The sequence below is a fragment of the Fundulus heteroclitus genome, chromosome 8 (genome assembly GCF_011125445.2).
Source record: "Fundulus heteroclitus isolate FHET01 chromosome 8, MU-UCD_Fhet_4.1, whole genome shotgun sequence".
In the NCBI taxonomy this organism is placed as follows: Eukaryota; Metazoa; Chordata; class Actinopteri; order Cyprinodontiformes; family Fundulidae; genus Fundulus; species Fundulus heteroclitus.
Window position 1 is genome coordinate 25016371 of NC_046368.1, and position 19906 is coordinate 25036276.

Here is a 19906-nt window from a genome sequence, read left to right on the forward strand (position 1 = left end):
GCTTTTCTTTAGGCCAGGACAGGATTAATACTGGTTGTGTATGAACTGCGCCGCAAAAGAGGACGGGATTTTTAAAGCAAATTTTACCGCAAGCACATACTTACCGTTTTCTTACGTCAAAGTTTAAGATATATTTTAGTTCCAGTTAGCGATGCGCCGAGGTTTGTTATTATGTGTAAGGGTGACTTCTGTGAACTGTAGTTGCCTCATCCTCAAACAGTTTCATCCCCACTAGATCTATATGAACACATCACCAGAAAGACAAGCGTAATTAAAGGGCCGCGCTGTGGAAAATAGCTTCCTAAATGGTTCAGCGACAGAGCGGCTGTGAAAAAAACAGGCCTCGGGCTCGCTGACAGTCTAATAAATGTGTTGGGCTGGGAAAACTGAAATGTTAACATTGTTCGTGGCAGATTTACAGGAGGAGCGCACTGCTTGTATTCAGTCGCACTGCCTGTGTCTCAACGCACCAGTGACAGCAGATTACAGTGAAGCGCAATCTTAATCAACTGCAGAGTCTTAACAGGTTTTGATAGACAACTATAAAGCTTCTTTTTTTTTTTTCGGAACACCCAAAAGTTTGCAAAATGGGAAAAAAGTAAGAGAATTATCTCACAACCCAGTTCTCATGAAGCACAGCGAAAACTGCGCTACGCGGTCGACTTTGACTCTTCGGAGCCATCTGAGACTGATCAACATCTTTGTTCCAAAACTTATTTTCAGTGTGTGAGACAGTATGTAACTTTTTAATTTCTTTCTGAAGCCTGGACACCAGAGAGCTTGGAGGCGTATCGGTTTCCCTTCTGCGTTTCATGTCTTCACATAAGGGAACTCTCAGCAGTGATTGCCCGACAGGCTGAAAGGTGATTCTTAAGATGTTGCAGCTGATACAGCTTTTGGACGGGAAAGTGGCAAACAACTTTCTCTTTCATCCTGAAAGATATCCGCGCGTATCACTTAAATCGCTTCGCAGGCTTTAATTTAGCGCGCAGAAAATCTTCACATGTGGGTTTAATGTCTGCGGGTTTATAAACCGATCTGAGTCGATCACAATATGTAGAACCCTTGTGAACTCTTGGATTTCAATATTTTCACTTAACCGTATACCGCTGTCATATGGGTGGCATATTTCATACCTTCAGCTTTTAATCTTCATTCCCTGCTCGCTGTACTGTGACAATAGTCAAAATGTAATCAGAGCCGACAAATATATAATATATCTAAAAAAAATTGTGACATCATACGACAATCAGGTTTCTGATAATAAAAATTGATAGCTCTTAAATTCTTTCATATTGTCACAGAACATCCACTTCAATGTATTTCACTAGCCTTCCATTAAATGAAATTCCATGAAATTGCTTCTGCTACACTAGGCACTAGGATGAGGTGGTTTCTAAGCCATATGGACATTGGTGCTTTTCACAAAACGGAAATGGAAACAGTTTTTTTTTGCATCACATGAGTCACGTGATCAACAACGGGATGTGGCTACTGGTGAAAAAGATGAAGAAGACGACAGGAAGTGTTTAATCCACAGCTCTTCTGCAAAATCTCAAGCTCTAATTTCCCAGAAACACAGCATGCGTAGCCGCTGCCAAGTATGGGGGGGGGGCTTGTCGCTCCAACGCCTCAGTAAGACGGCGACGTTTCGTCTGATGCCTGATGATGAGCGCCAGTGCTGTGGCTGGAATATAAATGTGTCACGTGTCTGTCGCCCCGTGTTTTCGTCTGATGATTTTCTGTGTGAACAAACTTAGTAACACGTGATTTTGACAAAATTGTGTTTTTTCAACATTACCAGTGTCATGACCAATGCTAGCTTTGGGGGAGCTGCGGAGATTCACAGCACAGGTGAGAGAAACTGCTGACTGGACAACCAACCGCGCAGTCCCACAGATCTGTGCCCACAAGAAATAATTCATTGGGGGAAAAATAGTCATAAAAATTATCTTATTTTTGCCAGAAGTCATGTAGGGGACACAGCATAGATTTGATAGAAAGTGATCTGGGCCCTAAACTGTGATGCAGGTTTTGTGGCTTTTCGGGGTAGCCTGAGGTTCAGTTCGGGGTTTTCAGTATCACTTCTTAACTGGAAACAACCACCATGGTAGCTTGTGCTGGAGTCGTGACGTGTTTCCAGATTAAAGGTCAGGATCACACATCTCAACCAGTCTATGCCATGAGAAAATAAAACAAGTGCAGGATGGTTGTGCATCCCACTCAACTTCTATTCTTTCTTCCTCACATAGTTGCACTGCCACATCTTAGGTCACCCTTTAAGAGAGGTATCGCAGCAGATTTATATATATATATATATATATATATATATATATATATATATATATATATAGATATAGATATAGATATATAGATATAGATAGATAGATAGATAGATAGATAGATAGATAGATAGATAGATAGATAGATAGATAGATAGATAGATAGTCTGCTAGACTGAATCACTTTTATCTATCTAGATCAGTTAGTGTGGAAAAAAGACTATTAAAAGCAGTTAGATTGTGTCACAGACATTTTTTAAATTGTTCATGACAAAATGTCGTAATAAAGATAAGTTGATTATTTTGTGCGTTTGCATGCATTTTTTTTTTTTTTTTTGTACATTTTTGGTGGTGATCTTTTGTTCTGTCTCTCCATCGTTTCCAGCTGCACCTGCTTCTTATTGACACCTACTGTACATTTTCGGTAACCCTGGATTGACTTCATTTATTAATGGTCTTCTGCGTGCCACTTAAGCCTGATCTTTAAAGTCGCGTTTAGTTCATCCATGGTAGAACCTGGTCAGAGGACACCAAAATTAGACTTTTAGGTCTAGATCAGGCATGTCTGAACTTTTTGGCTCGTGGGCCAAAAGCAATGGAGTGCCAAAAAAATGAATTAAGAGTATAAGCAAACAATTTTTCACCTTCTCAAATCCGTATTTAGCCAATTTTAAAAAGTCTGTATTTGAGAAAAAGTCGCTGGATAGTCCTATTTTCTATTAAATTAAAGGGACTGTGTAGTTATTAAAAGACATGTTTCGTGGTGTACCTAACACTGAATTGTAAGATTTGTACTTCTCTGTAATGATTTTACCCTAATTAAAAATTTAAAGATTTCATCTACAACAGCCACCAGTGCTGGTTGGTCACATGTTATGTGATGGAGAAGCTAACATGGCACAACATCCTGAAAACACCACCCACACATGAAATGTGGAGGTGGCAGCATCATGCTGCTACGGGGATGCCGTTCATCATCAGTGAGAGGAAAGTTGGTGAGAGCTGACAGGAAGACGGTTGGAGCTAAATGCAATTTTGGAAAATAAGTTATAATAGGCTTCATGTAACTTGTTACTAAAAGTGGGATTTTTATTTGTAAAATGCCCAAGAAATTGAAGTTTAAAGTTCTAACATGACAAAATGTGAAAGAGTTCAAAGGTGTGAACACTTCATGAAGGTGCAACTCCCACCAGCAGTCTTTTGGAAATATATTATATCTTTGGTGTTTATTACTAAAGAATAATCACAAGCTCTTCAATGCATCTTGGATGCAGCTTTGTTTGCGTTCGTAAGCACATTTGTTGCGGAGTTTGCACACGTGTATGCGCTCTGGGTTGTTGAATCCGACTTCAGAGCGCATAAATGTTTGTGTGTGTTTGTCAGAGAAAGCCATGTTTCTGGGCGTGTGTGTGTGTGTGTGTGTGTGGGGCGAGAGGCGTGTTTGATTTCAAAGCACGGCAAAATGAAACCCAAAACTTGGGAAAAGCTGACAAAACATACCGATCCCAGGTGGTTAATGGGCTGGGAGAAATGACCAGTTGACCAGCATCATAGACGACCCCGTTCTGATGTGCCCTCTTCACAGGCCGGCCCCCCATCTGCTAGATATTACAGCTAAAATTTTTCTTGTTTGTCCAACGTAATGTCTCAGATGGGTGGTCTGGAGATAGCGCGGCACGAGGTCCGCACGTCTTGCCGCTGAGTGACACGTTGCGCTCTTTTCCCATCATCGCCGCTGCTTCGAAGATAAAAAGTTACACATGTGGAACCTTTAGTAGTAAAAAAAAAAAAAAAAAAAAAACACATCTCTATTTACCTTGAAGCTATGGGAATTTTTTCAATCAGCCTGTCGTCTACAGAGGGCCGCAGGACGACACAAAAAGAAGAGTTTGTCCAATTCAGACGTGCGCTTTGGGAGCCCAAATTGTGAAAGTTCCAGGTGTCAGGGGTGAGAGGTTGAAGGTCCCGGTAGCGTGGGTGGTTCTGACGAATCTCTGTTAGCAGTTAATGAGGGCTGAAGAGACACACTGATCACCCCTTGTAATTTGCAGGGGACTAATCGCTGAATTTTCCCTTTGACAAGAGAGATTACACCCAGAATCTGAGGCGGGACAATGGAGATTTGTCATGTAATGTCTCCTCTATAGAGAGAGGACACACAGGGGAAAAAAAAAAAGAGTGGATCAGAGCGTAGGAGATGGGACTTAAAGAAGGGGAGTCCAGCGGAGTGAATGCCATTTTTAAGCTTATTCTTTTCTCAGATAATAAGCTCAGATAAACGCAGCTTGCTCAAACTGTGTAGCCCTAAATAGTTGCTGACAAGCCAGCTTCATAGAATCAATTGGCTGCTTTTTTTCCCCCCACTGCCCCCAAGTGGTAAAAAAAAATAAATAATAATTAGTAAGGAAGTTTTCCTTTTTTGTTTTAATGAAAAACGCGACTTTCTACAGTCAATGCATGTCACCCACTGTCACCCCCAGGGAGGGATTTAGGTGGGAGTCCATCGAGCCCATGGAAAGATCACACGTAGGTATGGGGCTGTGCTTCCAGTTAGCAGCTGGCAGTGACACAGATGACTTTTACAGGGTAAATTATTACACAATAAAAAAGGATTACCTTATGGCCCTGCATGTGTGAACGTAGCGTATATGGTGGCCCTGGCGGTCTGATATTGTACAGAGCATGTAAAGACTAATATTAGAATGTGATCAAAAGCGGCGTGTGGGGAGGGCTGGCCATGACGATCAGCTTTAAATGGTTGTTATAGCTCCCGTTGTAACATTTCCCTTCCACCCTGGGATGGAAATCTACCGCCCACTGAGACGGATCTGAAAAATCCTACAGCGCACTGTGCTGGGAAAGTTTTCAGAGAACACTTCATTTATTAATCCTTTCCAGCAGAGCCGCCCTTCTGAATCACAGTACGGCTGTACATGAATATTTAAAATCAAGCTATTCGGTGACAACCTCTTCGGTGCGAAACAACAAGCTGTAACGCTCAGAGGGGCACGTTTTCGTTCAAAATGCTGCATGGGGTGATGCTCTGTGATGTTAGGTCAGGGCGTATGCCGACACAACATACTCGTGGTACGAAAAGCACAGATTCACTTTGTTCACAGAAAAACCAGAGTAACATGACATGATTGTTTTATTCAGATTCAGTTTATCTTTTTAGTGTGATTGATTATTAAAAGGTTTTCTTATTTATACCAATTGTTTATTGCTATTTAATTGCTATTTGATTGTTACTAACATCCATGTATTTGTGGACAGGGGACGCACACAAATGTCAGTGCCTTTTTCAGCCAGCTGACAAGCAGTGCACAGCCACAGGTGAGGGATGTGCAACGCTCCATCAGTCTATGCTTCAAACAGCAAGAGAAACTCCGGTCACTTTTTGTTATTTCTTTTGATGCTCAAACTCGTTGAAACCTTAATTTATCTTGATATCGGTTCTTTCCAATGAGGAGTTGGATCTCAGCAATGTGATGAAAAACTATTTTCTTTTTTACACTTAAATTTCCTCACCCCGTTTTTTTTCCCCCATTTTCACCTCTTTCTTATTCTTCTAAAGGAATCTTCTTTGGATGGTACTGCATGTGAAATTTTGGCAATTTTACAGTCTAAAACCCTTAACATCAACAACGTCCATAGGCTCGAGTATTTTTTCAGACATTAAGTGGTGGCGTGTAGATGTTTGCTGCCTTTGGAACTCGAAGGACCGCAATCTGTTCAATTTGTCATCTGGATCCCTGTAATGAATATGCTGGTGAATCCGATATTCAACCAAACACAGAGTTGTTTTTTAAAAGGTTTATTGAATGGGATGAGTAGTGGCAGGTGAGGCAGCAAGCAGAACCAGATTTGACAGAATGAATAATGCCTGAAAGTGCAGGCAGGCTAGCCTGGTGAGACCATCCTGATCTCGCGAGCTTTCAAGGTTTCACTCGCAGATCAGTCTGGCTACTCTCCGTTAAAGAAAATTTGGAGCCGTTCACCAAACGAACGTCCAATCAGCGTTGGCTTTGAGGCGGCTTGAGGTGTGACGCAACGAGAAGCGCGACAGTTCAGTCTAAAGAACATGGCGGCTTCAGCCGATGAAACTAGCGTTAGCGTGGCTATCGAGCAAGTTTTATCGGAATTACAGAGTATTTCTTTGCTGAGCTAACGAGCCTTTACCTGCAGCAGCAAGAGTAGCTTGGCTTGTGGTTGTGTTTTCGTCTCGTCAAGCATGTTGACAAGTACGTCATATGCTTCGTTGATCTGATTGGTTTATTTGGCTTGTCTATCACCAACATAGGCCAATCAGCTAACCAGTATTTTCGCCCCTTCCCAAAATTACTTCAACGGAAGGTTTCCAGATGGATATGCGAAGCAAATCTATCTGGCGGCGTCAGGTTACAGGCAGGCAGGGATGAACAGGGGAACAGAAGATGCAGGCAGTGAGAAGACCAGAATATATGATGTGTACCGGAGAACCACCAGAACGGGCAGAGCGAGCGGCTGGAACTCAAGGCAGAACTGCAGCACGCAGACACAGTCAACTTTTAACAAAACAGTCCAGTTGGCTGAGAGCACACAATCTGGTAGCACACCTACAAACTTTTAAATCTTATAATAAAATCCTATATTCTTAAGATATTTTATAACAGCTTCCTGTATTTCCTATATCCCCTCTCCTGTTGTTCCTATTAATCCTTTCAAATATATCATGCTACATACTCCAATATAGTAGGTGGTGTCATGCACCTAAAAGTCAAGGTTGCAATCTGCCATTAAACAAAAGAAGAAGAAAAAGAAGCTAATTGGATGATGGCTTAGAGGTGAAGGCAGATTAAGAAAGGTCCAGAAAAAGTCCAAAACAAAACAAACAAACCCTAAATCATGACAGATCCCAAATCTTCTGTTTTTGTTTTTTTTTTTTCAGAAGGACCTGTGACATCCTTGAAGGATACCGTATGCTGTGGCTGTTTGGGGCAGTTTACAGCCCTGCCAAGACTGTTGAGGAGACCCACTGTGTCGATCCAGCAGCATGAGGGGTATTTTCTGCACCTGCCCAAGCACCAAGCATTACGTTGTACAGAACTGTGTTGACACCAGAATGTTTTGAGGAAAAAGACAGGTGAGTTTAGTTTTACTTTTCCACATCAGTTATGGGTGTTTCATGACCACAGTCAACATTGTTCTAATCAGGATTTGTATGCATGTAGACTTCCCTCTTCACTAAAATGATTGATGAAATCACACACCGGCTGCACTTGCTATCACTTTAAAGTAGCCTAATTTCTTTAGAACCGAGACATTTAATAGTAAGACTTGCTTTGAACCAAGATTTAAATCAAGCCTGAAAACCTGCCTGTTTAGAGTTGCTTTTATTTCTATAATAACAGGAACACTGACCAACACATTTAATGTGTTTTCACTTGATCCAATTTAATGTTTCTTACTGATACACAACCGGTGATCATTTTGATGTGTTTAAGGTCTTTTTATATTTGAACTGCAGAAATGTGGCATAGGCCTGCACATAAAATTGACTTGACTTGATCATGCATACAGATGCATTCCTAAAACAAATGTTATCCTAAGCATAGAAAATACGTTTACTGACAACGTTTGGTTTAAAAAAAAAAGGGAATCCAGCTGTGAAATAACTACGGCGTCTTAACTTTCAGCATAGGCCTTGGGCCATAGTGATACTCTGATTAATATAGTATCTCTAAATCATAATTTCACATCACAGAAATGTTTCTTTAAAGTCAAAAGACCTGAAATTATCGTTTGAAAACAGATTTTGTATTTACTCAGGTTGTCTTTGTCTGATATTAACATTTCTTTGGATGGTCAAACTGCTTTTTTTAATTACAGGTGTGATTAAGAAAGGGAAAAACAGAACATAATCTGGACGGGAGCAGCATGTTTAAACATCTGTTATAGTAAAACATTCTTTGTATTTCTGTTTTCAACTATTGTGCAACGTTGCAGGCATCGAAGAGGGAGTGGTTGTGGATGGCTCTCTACTTTAGCTTGTTAGCTAACACCTAGCAGGCCTCAAACATGCTAGCTTGATTTCAAAAAGCTAAACACACTCAGTAGCTGTTTGTTCTTACTCTGCAAGGTAGAGAAACTTTTAGAGTGGCTTTAAAAGATTATCTCAATATGAAAATATTGTTTGACACAGAAAACGACTTGAATTAAATGACTTTTATCACAAAGTGTCACCTTTTTAGCAGTGAGCATTTGGATCTTTGCTGGCTTTACAGGTAACATAAGCACAAGAGAAAAAGTATGTGATACAAGCTCAAGGAGGTTATTTAGATGCAATGTTCTTAATGGAAAATGTATGACTAAACTTACTATTTTAATAAATACCCTGCTTTTTCCCCATGGTTTGGTACCCGTTGTGTGACTCAAACTGGATAAATGTGTCCTTTTGTTTTGAAAAGGCATTTCTTTGGATTTGGCTTGCATGAAGATGTATGCAATATGTTTAATGAGTCTGTAAAGAAAAACTTTTTTTCCATTTGTTCATTTCTTTGCTTGTCAACCTTCAATCTGCAAGGACCACCTAAAACATCAACTATGATCTATTAAGATAAGATAAGATAAGATAAGATAAGATAAGATAAGATAAGATAAGATAGTCTTTATTGATCTCACAATGGAGAAATTCACTCGTCACATCGGCTCATACAAGAAGGTGCAGAGTAGGGAAGGTGCATTCAGTTATATACAGTGAATCTTCATATATACAATGGATCAGAAAGAATACCAAAAAATACAAAAAAGGAAATGGGCATATGATGTCTCATTTACATTCTTAGTGGTCTATATATATATATATATATATATATTATATATATATATACATATATATATTATATATTATAACAATGATCCCACTTTTCTGACAAAGCCTTTAGATTTTATTTTTTTTTATTCACTGCTCATATTTATGGGTTTTTACATTTTAAGCTCCACATCTTCTCTTGCATTGAAGTTGTAGCACAACAAGCTTAGTAATGGGAATTTCCAGCTGCACATTGAATGTCACAGTGGCAGTTTAATGAGAGTTTGGCTTAGGATGTAAGCAATGCAATATTTTATTTTTACTTTTGGGCAAATTTGACTCTGTCTCCTCTCCAGTTTAAGTATAAAGCACTGAAAAAAAAAAAGACGCAGGATGGAGAAGAACGGCTCCAGAAATGAAAGACATAGAGGTGAGGATCCTGACTGTGATGCCTTGAATTAACAGTTAAAGTTCTCAAAGCCCGGCACATAGAAAAGCCTGCCATCAACACATATAATCTCCAAGCGGAGCCCATTGAAAGCTGGGTCCCGGGGGTTAATTCTCCCATCACTACATGTTTGAATCAACTCTTGGCTCACATTGAGATGAAAGCCACAGAGTCCCAGGACCCGGGCCCGGACTCCGAAAGGCCCACTGATCCTGGACGACTGGGGCGGATTATTGGATGTTCGTCTCGTCGGACCTCCATCGGGACAGGGAAACTGAAAAGAAAAACAATAATTAGAGATAATTGCTTGTGTCCAAACACAAGAGTTAGAGCCCCTCCCACCCTCTCTCTTTCTCTCTCCCCTCTCCTTTCGTAGTTTGTGAGGTGGAATGAAAGGGACACCCCCCTGTTTTGACAGCTGGGCAGGCGAACATAATTTGTGACAGCTGAACTGAAACGTCTTTAACCGCAGGGAGAGACACAGAGAGAGAGAGAGAGAGAGAGAGAGAGAGAGAGAGAGAGAGGAGCATTTTGGCTGCGAGAGAGGAATGGCTGAGGAGTGGGGAGATCAGACGGAGAGGGGTCCTGCCTTAAAGAAAGGGAGGAAGATGTCAGTGGAGAAAAGAAGGCAGAGGAGAATGGGGGGTGGGGGGGGTGCTTCGGCAGTGACGAACAAGGGAGGTTAAAAGGAGGTAAATTAGTCACACTCCATAAACTCTGAAGAGAGGTAGAATTTAAAAGAGCCCACAAAAAAAAAGGACGACAACAGAAACAGATTAACATCAAATGCACGACGGTGGAAACGATGAGAATATTTAAACAGGAGGACTCGGCTGAACATGGTGTCATGCCGGCTTTGACACATTGGGTTAATTTGCTGCTCTCTGGAGGTGACCCCTGGACTTCAGGGACGCGGGGTCGAACAGAACCTCCGACCGAAACAGCCGAAACCATGTCAGTCTGAGAAAGGCGGGTCACGGGTCACCTCAGAGATTCCCAGTATACGGGCCGAAACTGGGACCATATGTGCACGGAAACGCGTCTGCAACAAAAATAAGTCACGACTTTCCGTCCTGGGTGAAAACTAGCTGCTGTTTTTTTTTTCTCCCCTGTGCTCCTCGTCTTTCTCCGCTCCTGCCCTGAACACTTCGACCCACCGCAGCCTCTCTGCCCTAATTCAATAAAGTCATAAATACCAGTGTAACAGCAAATTGACAAGATGTTGGCCGCCTGCCCTTTAAATTGTCAGTGACAGAAGTTTCCCCAGAGGTAAAATATTAATACAAGCAACGGATTGCTTTTCCAAAATATCTACCTCCCAAATTCTCCCGTGTTTACTTTCCTCCTTGCTTCTAATTTCTGTTAGTGTGAAATGGTATACTTAGTGTTACATTTAGAGACGGGGGAGGGATTGAAACGTTGCAACTGGGATAGTAATCTTTAAATACATTGCTTTGGCAAAAAATGAAAATAAAGAACGCTCTAGGTCCTTTATTTTTTAAGCTTCATCTGATCGGGAAAGCTCCTTCACCATCTCATAACAGAAGGGAGTTTCTTCACTGATTGTCCTTCAAATTCTATAAAATAATCTATGGTTTCTAACTGCTGGCTTTGTGTTGGTGGCGCCTTTCACAGCTATGTCAAACTGAAATGGCAATTTACTCCCAAAGAAATCTCCTTCATATAAAATGAGACGAGTAAGTGAGCAGTCTGTTTAGGCAGTTGAAAAAGGCCATAAGGCCATATGTTCTCAGAATCAGTAAAACTTTATTAACCCCATGAAGGGCAGTTCATTGCAGTGACCAGACATGCACAGAAAAACAGACAAGTAGACAAGTATGTGCTACAACCTTTCGCACATAACTTTTACTGCAATTTACAAAGCTGTATGCAACGAAATTTCGTTATGTATGCACTCAAATGACAAATAAAGTTGTCTAAGTCTAAGTCATAATGGTCAGAAACACAAACATGGCAGTTCAAGTTTAAGAATCTAATTGCAGAAGGTATAAAAGATTTAGAATAACGAGTAGTTTTTTTATCATAGACATGTAATACCGCCAACCTGAGGGCATTAAACTAAAACTAAGACATCTTTTTCGCGAAGGGCAATAATTCTGGAGTACACTTTAACAATGTTGTTCAGGTTCTTCTAAGGCTCATTGCTGTTCTATTTGGGAATAGTTTGCTGGTTTAATGCTTAAAGCGAGGGTGTCCAAACTTTTCACCACGTGGTGCCAAAATTGTCACGTCAAAAGTTCCAAACAATTGAAACAAAAAACTAAAAACAAATTAAAATTCATAAAAAAATATATATTGTGATTTTTTTTTTACTTTTACCAGCTCCACAAATTATGATCATGCACAAAAGGGTTTCCTGATTGATTTTTTTTCGTTTTTTTTTTTTTCTTAGCCAATTTAAAAAAAAGTATTAAAAGTCGATTTTGCTGCATTAAAGTCTGCATTTGAGTAAAGCTCCTCGAACAAATGTCCTATATATACTAAAATACTCTTAAAACATTTTCAATTGTAAGAAAGTTTTGCCCTAATTAAGAATTAAAAAGTCTCCATCTGCATCAGTCAGATGTGCTGGTGCGTTAAACAATTGTTGAATTGCAGTTTTGGGACGCACAAAATCAATTCAGGGGCCGGAATTGGCCCCCGGGCCACATTTTGGACACCCCTGGCTTAAAGGGTAACTCACCCCAAAATCAACTTTTTTATTTATTTATTTATTTTTATTTTTTTTAGATAAACCAAACTGGTCCTAGTGGTCTCGACACGTGGGGAGTGATGTCACTCCCTCTCCATTAATTTCCAACGGAACATGTGCGATAAAGCTACAGTGGCTTTCCCTCCTCCAGCAGAGCGACCGGTGAAATTTGTGCGTGTGAAATTATGAGCTCATACACATGAACGTGCGCACGTAGTTTTGTGAAGCGACACAAGAGAGTTAAATAATGTTCAACTTTTGTCGCTGTCACATGAAACTACATCCAATTATGTGGATCAGCTGAGATCTGCCCTTTTTAAAATGATAATATTATTTATGCTGCATCCTTGTCTGTAATATAGGATGAACCCGGTTGTTTTTTGTAGAGTAGACATAAAACCAAGATTTCAGTTAATTCCAGCAAAATCTTCTCACTCTTCATCCTTGTCGGTCACGGACTGCTTTGAAAATATCAAAAGCCCTCCAACGTCATGACTAATAACATTTCTGGGAAATAAACGATTCAGCAACTCGATTTTAAACACACGCCATTAGTCGCTGTCGTTTGTCGCCCCCTATGTGTCGAGCCCATAAGGGTGCGGTTATAATGTTATTGTGCATTCTTTTACCTTTTCATGTAAACTTGTTTAGTTTTTCAATATTTGTCCTAAAACTGTCTTAGTGTATGGAAGAATTATAGTCTCATTAGAATATGCCTTTTTTTTTTTTTTAGACATTGAATATTTATGTCATGAAATTATGTATGTGATTCTTTTTTTTTTCTATTTTTTGCTTTAAGATTTGCCAGAAAAAAATTCACATGCAAATATTTGTCAGCAAAAATCCTGCAGCAGAAATTTACGTGCAAATGTAGCCTAACATTAATGTAAGAATCCCTAAATTTATCTAAAACAATCATATTTGAAAGAGCTGTACTGCCACCAGTTGGAGGGAGTTGGAAATGCGGATTTCCAATAAACTTTCACATCTCGTGTACTGCTTCTCAGAGTGCCTGACACCATCCTTCTTTTGCTCTCTTTCCTCTGTTTAAATGAACACATTCACATTCCAACAAGGCAAGGCAAGGTGAGTTTATTTGTACAGCGCATTTCAGTAACAAGACAATTCAAAGTGCTTTACATGAACGTGAGAAAAGAAAACATACAGAGGAACAGACATTGCAGTGGAATCAATACAGGTTGGACTACAAACTTAATCCAATGATGTTTCAGTTAACCACAACAGTTTGAACTGAACATTAAAAGGCAACTCTAAACAAATAGACTTTTTGAAACTTAATCTAAAGAAACTCAGGCTTTCACCACTTATCTGGAGTTTGTTCCAGATAATTGGAGCATAAGAACTAAATGTCTGATTCTGGGTGTGCTGAGTACATTGGAGCCAGAAGACCTGAGTCTTGATATGCTGAAAACAAATCTGATGTATTTTGATGCTAAGTCATTCAGGGATTTATAGACTAACAGAAGTATTTTAAAGTCTATTCTCTGAGATACAGGGAGTCAGTGTAAGGACTTTAGAACTGGGGTGATGTGCTCTACTTTCTTAGTCTTAGTGAGGACGCGGGCAGCAGCGTTCTGGATCAGCTGCAGCTGTCTGATCCACTTTTAGCAGACCGGTAAAAACACTGTTGGACTAATTGTTCAACTTAAGATAAACACATGGATTAGTGTTTTGTAATTGTGTTTAGATGCTCACTACACTACACCATCACTACACCAGGATTTTAGGTCTTATCAGTGGTTACTAACTGTACCAGCTGAAGTTTTGTGCTAACTTTTTTTCATTGCTCGTCTTTAGGTCCGCATAAATTATTACTGCCGGGAGCATGTAGATGTTGAATAGGAAGAGAACCAAGATGGGACTTTGAGGAACCTTACATGTGACATCTACAATGATAAATACGCTCACCAGCTATTGTATACAATTCAACTTGGGTCCTTTTGTCTTCAGAAGTGCCTAAATTATTTACTCAAAAAGGATTTGGAAATATTCATCAGATGTTGATCCACTTTGACATGACAGCGTCACAGTGGGAGCAGATCTGTCAGCGGCACATCCATGATGCCAGTGTCCTGGTTGGTTCTCCACATCCTGGGATCTGGTCAGCCTCAGCGCCAAGCTAGGTTCTGGTATTTAAGTGATGATCCGTTGCCACTAAGGGGCCAAACATAGATGTGTGAAAACAATTTCCCACATCTTTACATTACCACCAGCAGCCTAAACTATTAGTGTAAGGAAGATTGGATCCACACTTATTCTGACCCTGCAATCGCTTGTAGTTGAATCAAAAGTCTATAGGGAACTTTTTCCAGTGTGTTGTTGTCTAACTTTGATGAGTCAGTGCAAGTCACAGCCTCTGTTTCCTGTTTGCTGCTGACAGTGGTAGCTTATTTAAGCTACTATGGGCTTTCTATCCTCTCAAACCAGTCTGTTTATTCCCTGCTGACCTCTCACATCAATAGAAGTAATCCACACAACTACCTCAAATCGGATATGTCCTCCTTTTTAGACTCAGTTCAACCCAGGGAGATGGTCACATTAAAAAAATACTCAGAGCAGCCCGTCTGACATCATCAACCATGCCACATAAATCCCATTTCTTCCCTATGCTGATGCTCAGTTTGAACTTCAGCAAGTTACAGTATGTTCACTACATCTAAATCAGAAACTGCTTTGAGTTGCTGACAAGCAACTAAAAAAATACCTAATCAAGTGGTTGGTGAGGGAATTTTGGCAGCCACTGTTTTGCATGGTTTCAGATATTTGCTTCTGCTTTAGCGCACAACGTCAGTGGCGATCAACTTTTATATCATCTTGTTATGACTTGTTATGAATTTATGTCAACCCAATGTGAGCAGCACAGAAACACGAAACGCTTGCACAACAGTGGGCCTTGTGGACCAGAGAATAAATGCAGTAGATAGTAATTTCTTGTGCTAAGACTCATATGAACCGTTGTACCCTTAACAGATAAAGTATTCCCCCTGTGTTTGCGAGTCTGAGTTTTTCTTGGCTATGGTGTGACAGCCAAGACATGGTTATGCATAAATTAGCCATACAGTGTATTCTAGGCAGCAAACTTCCACATTTGTCAGACTTAGATGAAGCGAGGCCTTCAGCTACCAGACTAGGTTAAAAACAATGAATTTGATCACCAAAGACTTTTTGAGGTGCTGAAAGATTTGCAGGTTTCCTTTAGATGTTGCGGAACAGTTGTTCCTGAAGTTCACGTATGTTAATATTGGGGTGAAAATATTGAGGTAAGTCAGTCAGCGGGTAGGTCAAAGAACAGGAGAAATCAAGCTTCTTGCACTCCTTTGGTGGAGACCATATTCTTACCTTTAGTGGTTTCTACAAAAACAAATTGTGCAATGCAATGAACCGTGCCAAAATGAGCCTCAAACATAATGCGTGTCTTTATGTTATGTCAAGAGAGAAACACGTATCACTGGATTAAAAAAGAGAGGATAGTTACAGTACGGCTCTGATTCTTGCCTGGTTCAACTCAGTCCCCCGAAGCCTTAGCACTGCTCGCGTAATAATGTCATTTAAAGCAGCCCACTTGTGGAAGGGACCTAAAATTCTCATAAAGCCTGCTCTCATAAAGTGTATTAAAGCCCAAAAGTTATCATATATAAAACTGAATACGGTTCAGGAGTGTAATCACAGAACTCTTTTCACAGAACATGTAATCCTGTGGTGAAACATGGCGCTGACCCTTGCACGAGGCTCATGTAATTGCACTCAGAATACAGTCTCACGACCCGCTGCGGTTGCCCTCGCACGGCAATTTCCTCTATCGCTGCAGATGAGGCCGGCCCTCGCCGTGCTAAGTCTGAATGAGCCGAACACCTGTTCCCTGAGGTGAAACGGAGGTCCGTCATAAAGCTGAGTATTTGAAAATGTAGAAATGTGAAGGGAAAACGATCAGAGGGAGGGCGGGGCGGGAGATGAAGGGTGAAGGAGAGGATCCTGTGTGCATATGCTATTGATTGGAGGGATGTGAGGTCCATTCTCTACACCCACCTTTCCTTGCAGGGCATTCAGGAGTTGGGGTACATCATTGACAGGTGACCAGTCCATCACAGAGATAGGACAAACAACGCGCACACACACACAGTCACACACAAAGGGCCATTTAATGACACTATTTATACTGACAGTGGTGTTTTTAAACTGGGGGACGAGGTTGGGGTACCTGGAGAGAACCCATGCATGCATGGCGAGAGATTGGAACCCTGGGCCTTCGTGCTGCAAGGCAACGGCGCTATTAACAACTTAACCGTGCACCAATGCCCTATAGCTAGATGGTTGTTTGTTTCAGAGTATGCCAATGCCTGCATTTATTTATTTATTTATTTATTTTTTTTCAGATTTTGTCTCACTGCAAACGCATAATGTCAGTGTGTTTTGACGACAGGTCAATAAAAAGCAGCGCATCACCATGGAGAGAAAGAAAATTGTCTTTTATGAATGAAAATCAGAGATGTGTGGCGTGCAGCTGTGTTCAGCTGCTTTTACGCGGATATTACGGAAGAAGATCCAGTTGAACGGATTTGCGTTCAGATGTCACTCAAGGCGCTGCGGATGCAATAATAAAATAATAAGTTATGTGAGTCGGTGCTGATCTGATCTTCAGGTGTTCATCCTGGTGTTAAAACTCCTATATGTATGACAGAAGTGGGCAAAGTTTGACTCTCCGTCATAATGAAAAGGAAAAATTACATTTCTGAAGGAAGCAATAAAAAAAAAAAAAAAAATTTTACCCGCAGTAGGACTGACAGGAAAGAGCTGTCAGATGTACTTTTACACTAGCAGAGAAGAGCTAAAGGCGCACAGACGTGCGTGCAGCACGAGAGCCTCCGTCCTGCGGTTCCCGCGCATGCACGCCCTGGAAATCGGCCTCCGTGGACAGACGCAGACCTGCTCGCTGGGTGGTGACACTGCCGGCGAGAAACCTAAAGGACTGCCAACGACAAAAGCTGGAACAACAGGAAGATAATTTACTTTTGAGTGGTTTCACGTGTGCTTCATAAACAACAAAGTTTTCCTGCGCCTCCAGCGTGTTTTCCTGCAAACATGGAATCCATTTGTCCCCCTCACCACCACCAGCACCCCACACACACACACACACACACACACACACACACACACACACACACACACACACACACACACACACGATCTCTCCGTGCAGGCTCTGCAGTGGCAGCTCAGGCGTTCTCAGAGGAAACAGAAAGCAGGCGCAGACTGAGCCCAGCAGCTCAGCACTCGGGTCGCTTTGACACTTTGAGGAAATCACTTATAAAAAGAAACATGGACCTGCTAAATTTATTAGCTCAAGGAAGAGTGGGATAGAAACGTCAAGCAGATTTCATTCTGAACTCACAAATAAATAATAATTTTACTGAAATATGAGTTGGCTACCTTATCATCTACAAAATATTCTTCAATCATCTTGGTTGGTTGCATTTAAAACTATGATTAATGGAGATTGCCCTACAGGTTCTACTATGCCTTGCTTTCTTGTATAATTAGTTAGTGAGCCATTCATTTATGCTAGTTAGTTAGTTAGTTAGTTAGTTAGTGTTTTTAGGTATTATATATTTCACTGTGAAGTTTGCCACATATTTATCTCAGAAAAGTCCAATATGAACAACCTATACTACTAGCCGCTTTCTTAGCTATTTCTTCATTCATTTTATGTGTGTTTTATTTTTGTGTTTATTGTGTATTTTACTGTAAAATTTGTGATGTTTTTATCTCATTAAATTGCCATAAAAATACAATTTGCTTATTACTTAGTAAGCTATTTATTGATGGGTCGGCTGATTGAATAATTAATAAATAAATTAATTATTTCCTTTATTTGTTGATGAATTAATTTGTTTAATTATTAATTTAGCATGTTTGCTTATTGAGCTCCAGCTGATTACGCAGAGACATGCAAGCAAAAAAAAAAAAAAAAAAAGTGAACTAGCCGTCTAAAAACTTGGGTTATATAAAATAAAGCCACTTAACCATCTTCAAGCCGATTAGTGGTTTCATGACCCTGAATATGTTAATGACTTGTTCAACAACACAAAGGAAAATTCAGATCTTCTGATTAGCACCAGTGTAAAGGTATTTGAAACACTTAACCCTTGCAGCTTTGGGGACAAATATTATATGCCTTTTAGTTAACTATTATCTGACTTCATACGGCGCAGGTACAACAAGTAGAAAGTTGAGGCAGGATCAAATAATAATAATTTAAAATAAAACAATAAATTACTGAGAAATGTCATGAAAGTTTGCGTCGGTGATACAGTAGCCAAAAGGACCATGACTGATAAGATCAAAATAATGTTTTTTAAATCGAACTAAATGATGGTGATCTGTAACTGAATGTCTTTTATGTGACACCATGACTGTATTTAATCGATATAAACCTCAGTGGTGTTCCTCAGAGTCCGGAAGAATCGCCCCAGCCCTTTCTCAGACCGTAGTCCCGGTGCAGCGCGCACAATGAGCTCAAGTTACAGCCTAAAACACCAACGTGAGCTGGGTCTGAGCTTCAGAGGCCAAGCGTTACCGTGCGCCGTGCGCCGTGCGTGCGTGCGTGCGTAACAATGGCAGCACGAAGTCTGCGGCCACTAAAGCCGCTGCGCTGCGGCGCAAGGTCACTGCTAATTGCTGCAGTCTGATCACGATTTGCGGGGATTAACGGATCCTTTGGTGTGTGTGTTTCTTTTTTTTATTATTATTATTTCAAAAAAGTAAAAGAAAAATGCCATCTCCGATGTAGTTTCAAAATCCGTTCACAAATGTTCAACAGCATGGGAGCACACGTGCTTCTGTTTGGTAGGAGGGCCTCCAGCTATAAGCCCCCAATCCATCTCATTTATTAAAACACACACACACACACACACACACACACACACACACACACACACACACACAATGAGAGAAGCATATACCTGCTCCAGCCAGCAGAGGCGAAGGGAAGCGCTGGTGTCCTGGAGAAAACAATTATCTCACCTTGTAAATGCCACACTGAAGGAAGAAACACCTAAAATATTCTTTCATGTATTCCAAATCAGTTTGCCTTTTAAAGTTGTCCCGCTATCACCAAACTTCTGCTAGTTAACCCCAATTTACTGCGTATCAATATCTGAAATCCCGCTCTGATGTCTTTCTTTTTTTTCTCGTGTTGGCAAGTGTTTCCACATCTTTCATTCAGAGTTATTATCCTTCAGCACATTCTGTAATACCTTCATAAATTGTCTCCAAACTCTCGAAAATGGGGCAATAATGGGCCCTGTTGGCCACCCGCGTTTCACTGTGCTGTAAAAATAATGGAAGTCATATTGAGCTGCGGTTTCAGACGTGCACTGGCAAACTGTTAAAATGCCGAAGGAGGTCCTGAGAAGTTTCAAAATATGAATTTCTGTCTTTTTTTTTTTTTAACAGAACCGGAATAAAAGCTCCTAATCTCCACGTTTTTCTAACTTTTAAGAACAAATATCCCATGAGCCATTGGGCCTTAATACAGGGGTTTTTCTTTGAGAATTATACATTGATCATAAGTTAACAAACTTTGTAAAAACACTTGCCTTTTTTTAATCTGAGAGCCAACTTGGTTTTTAATTTTTATTCATTACAATTTAAAA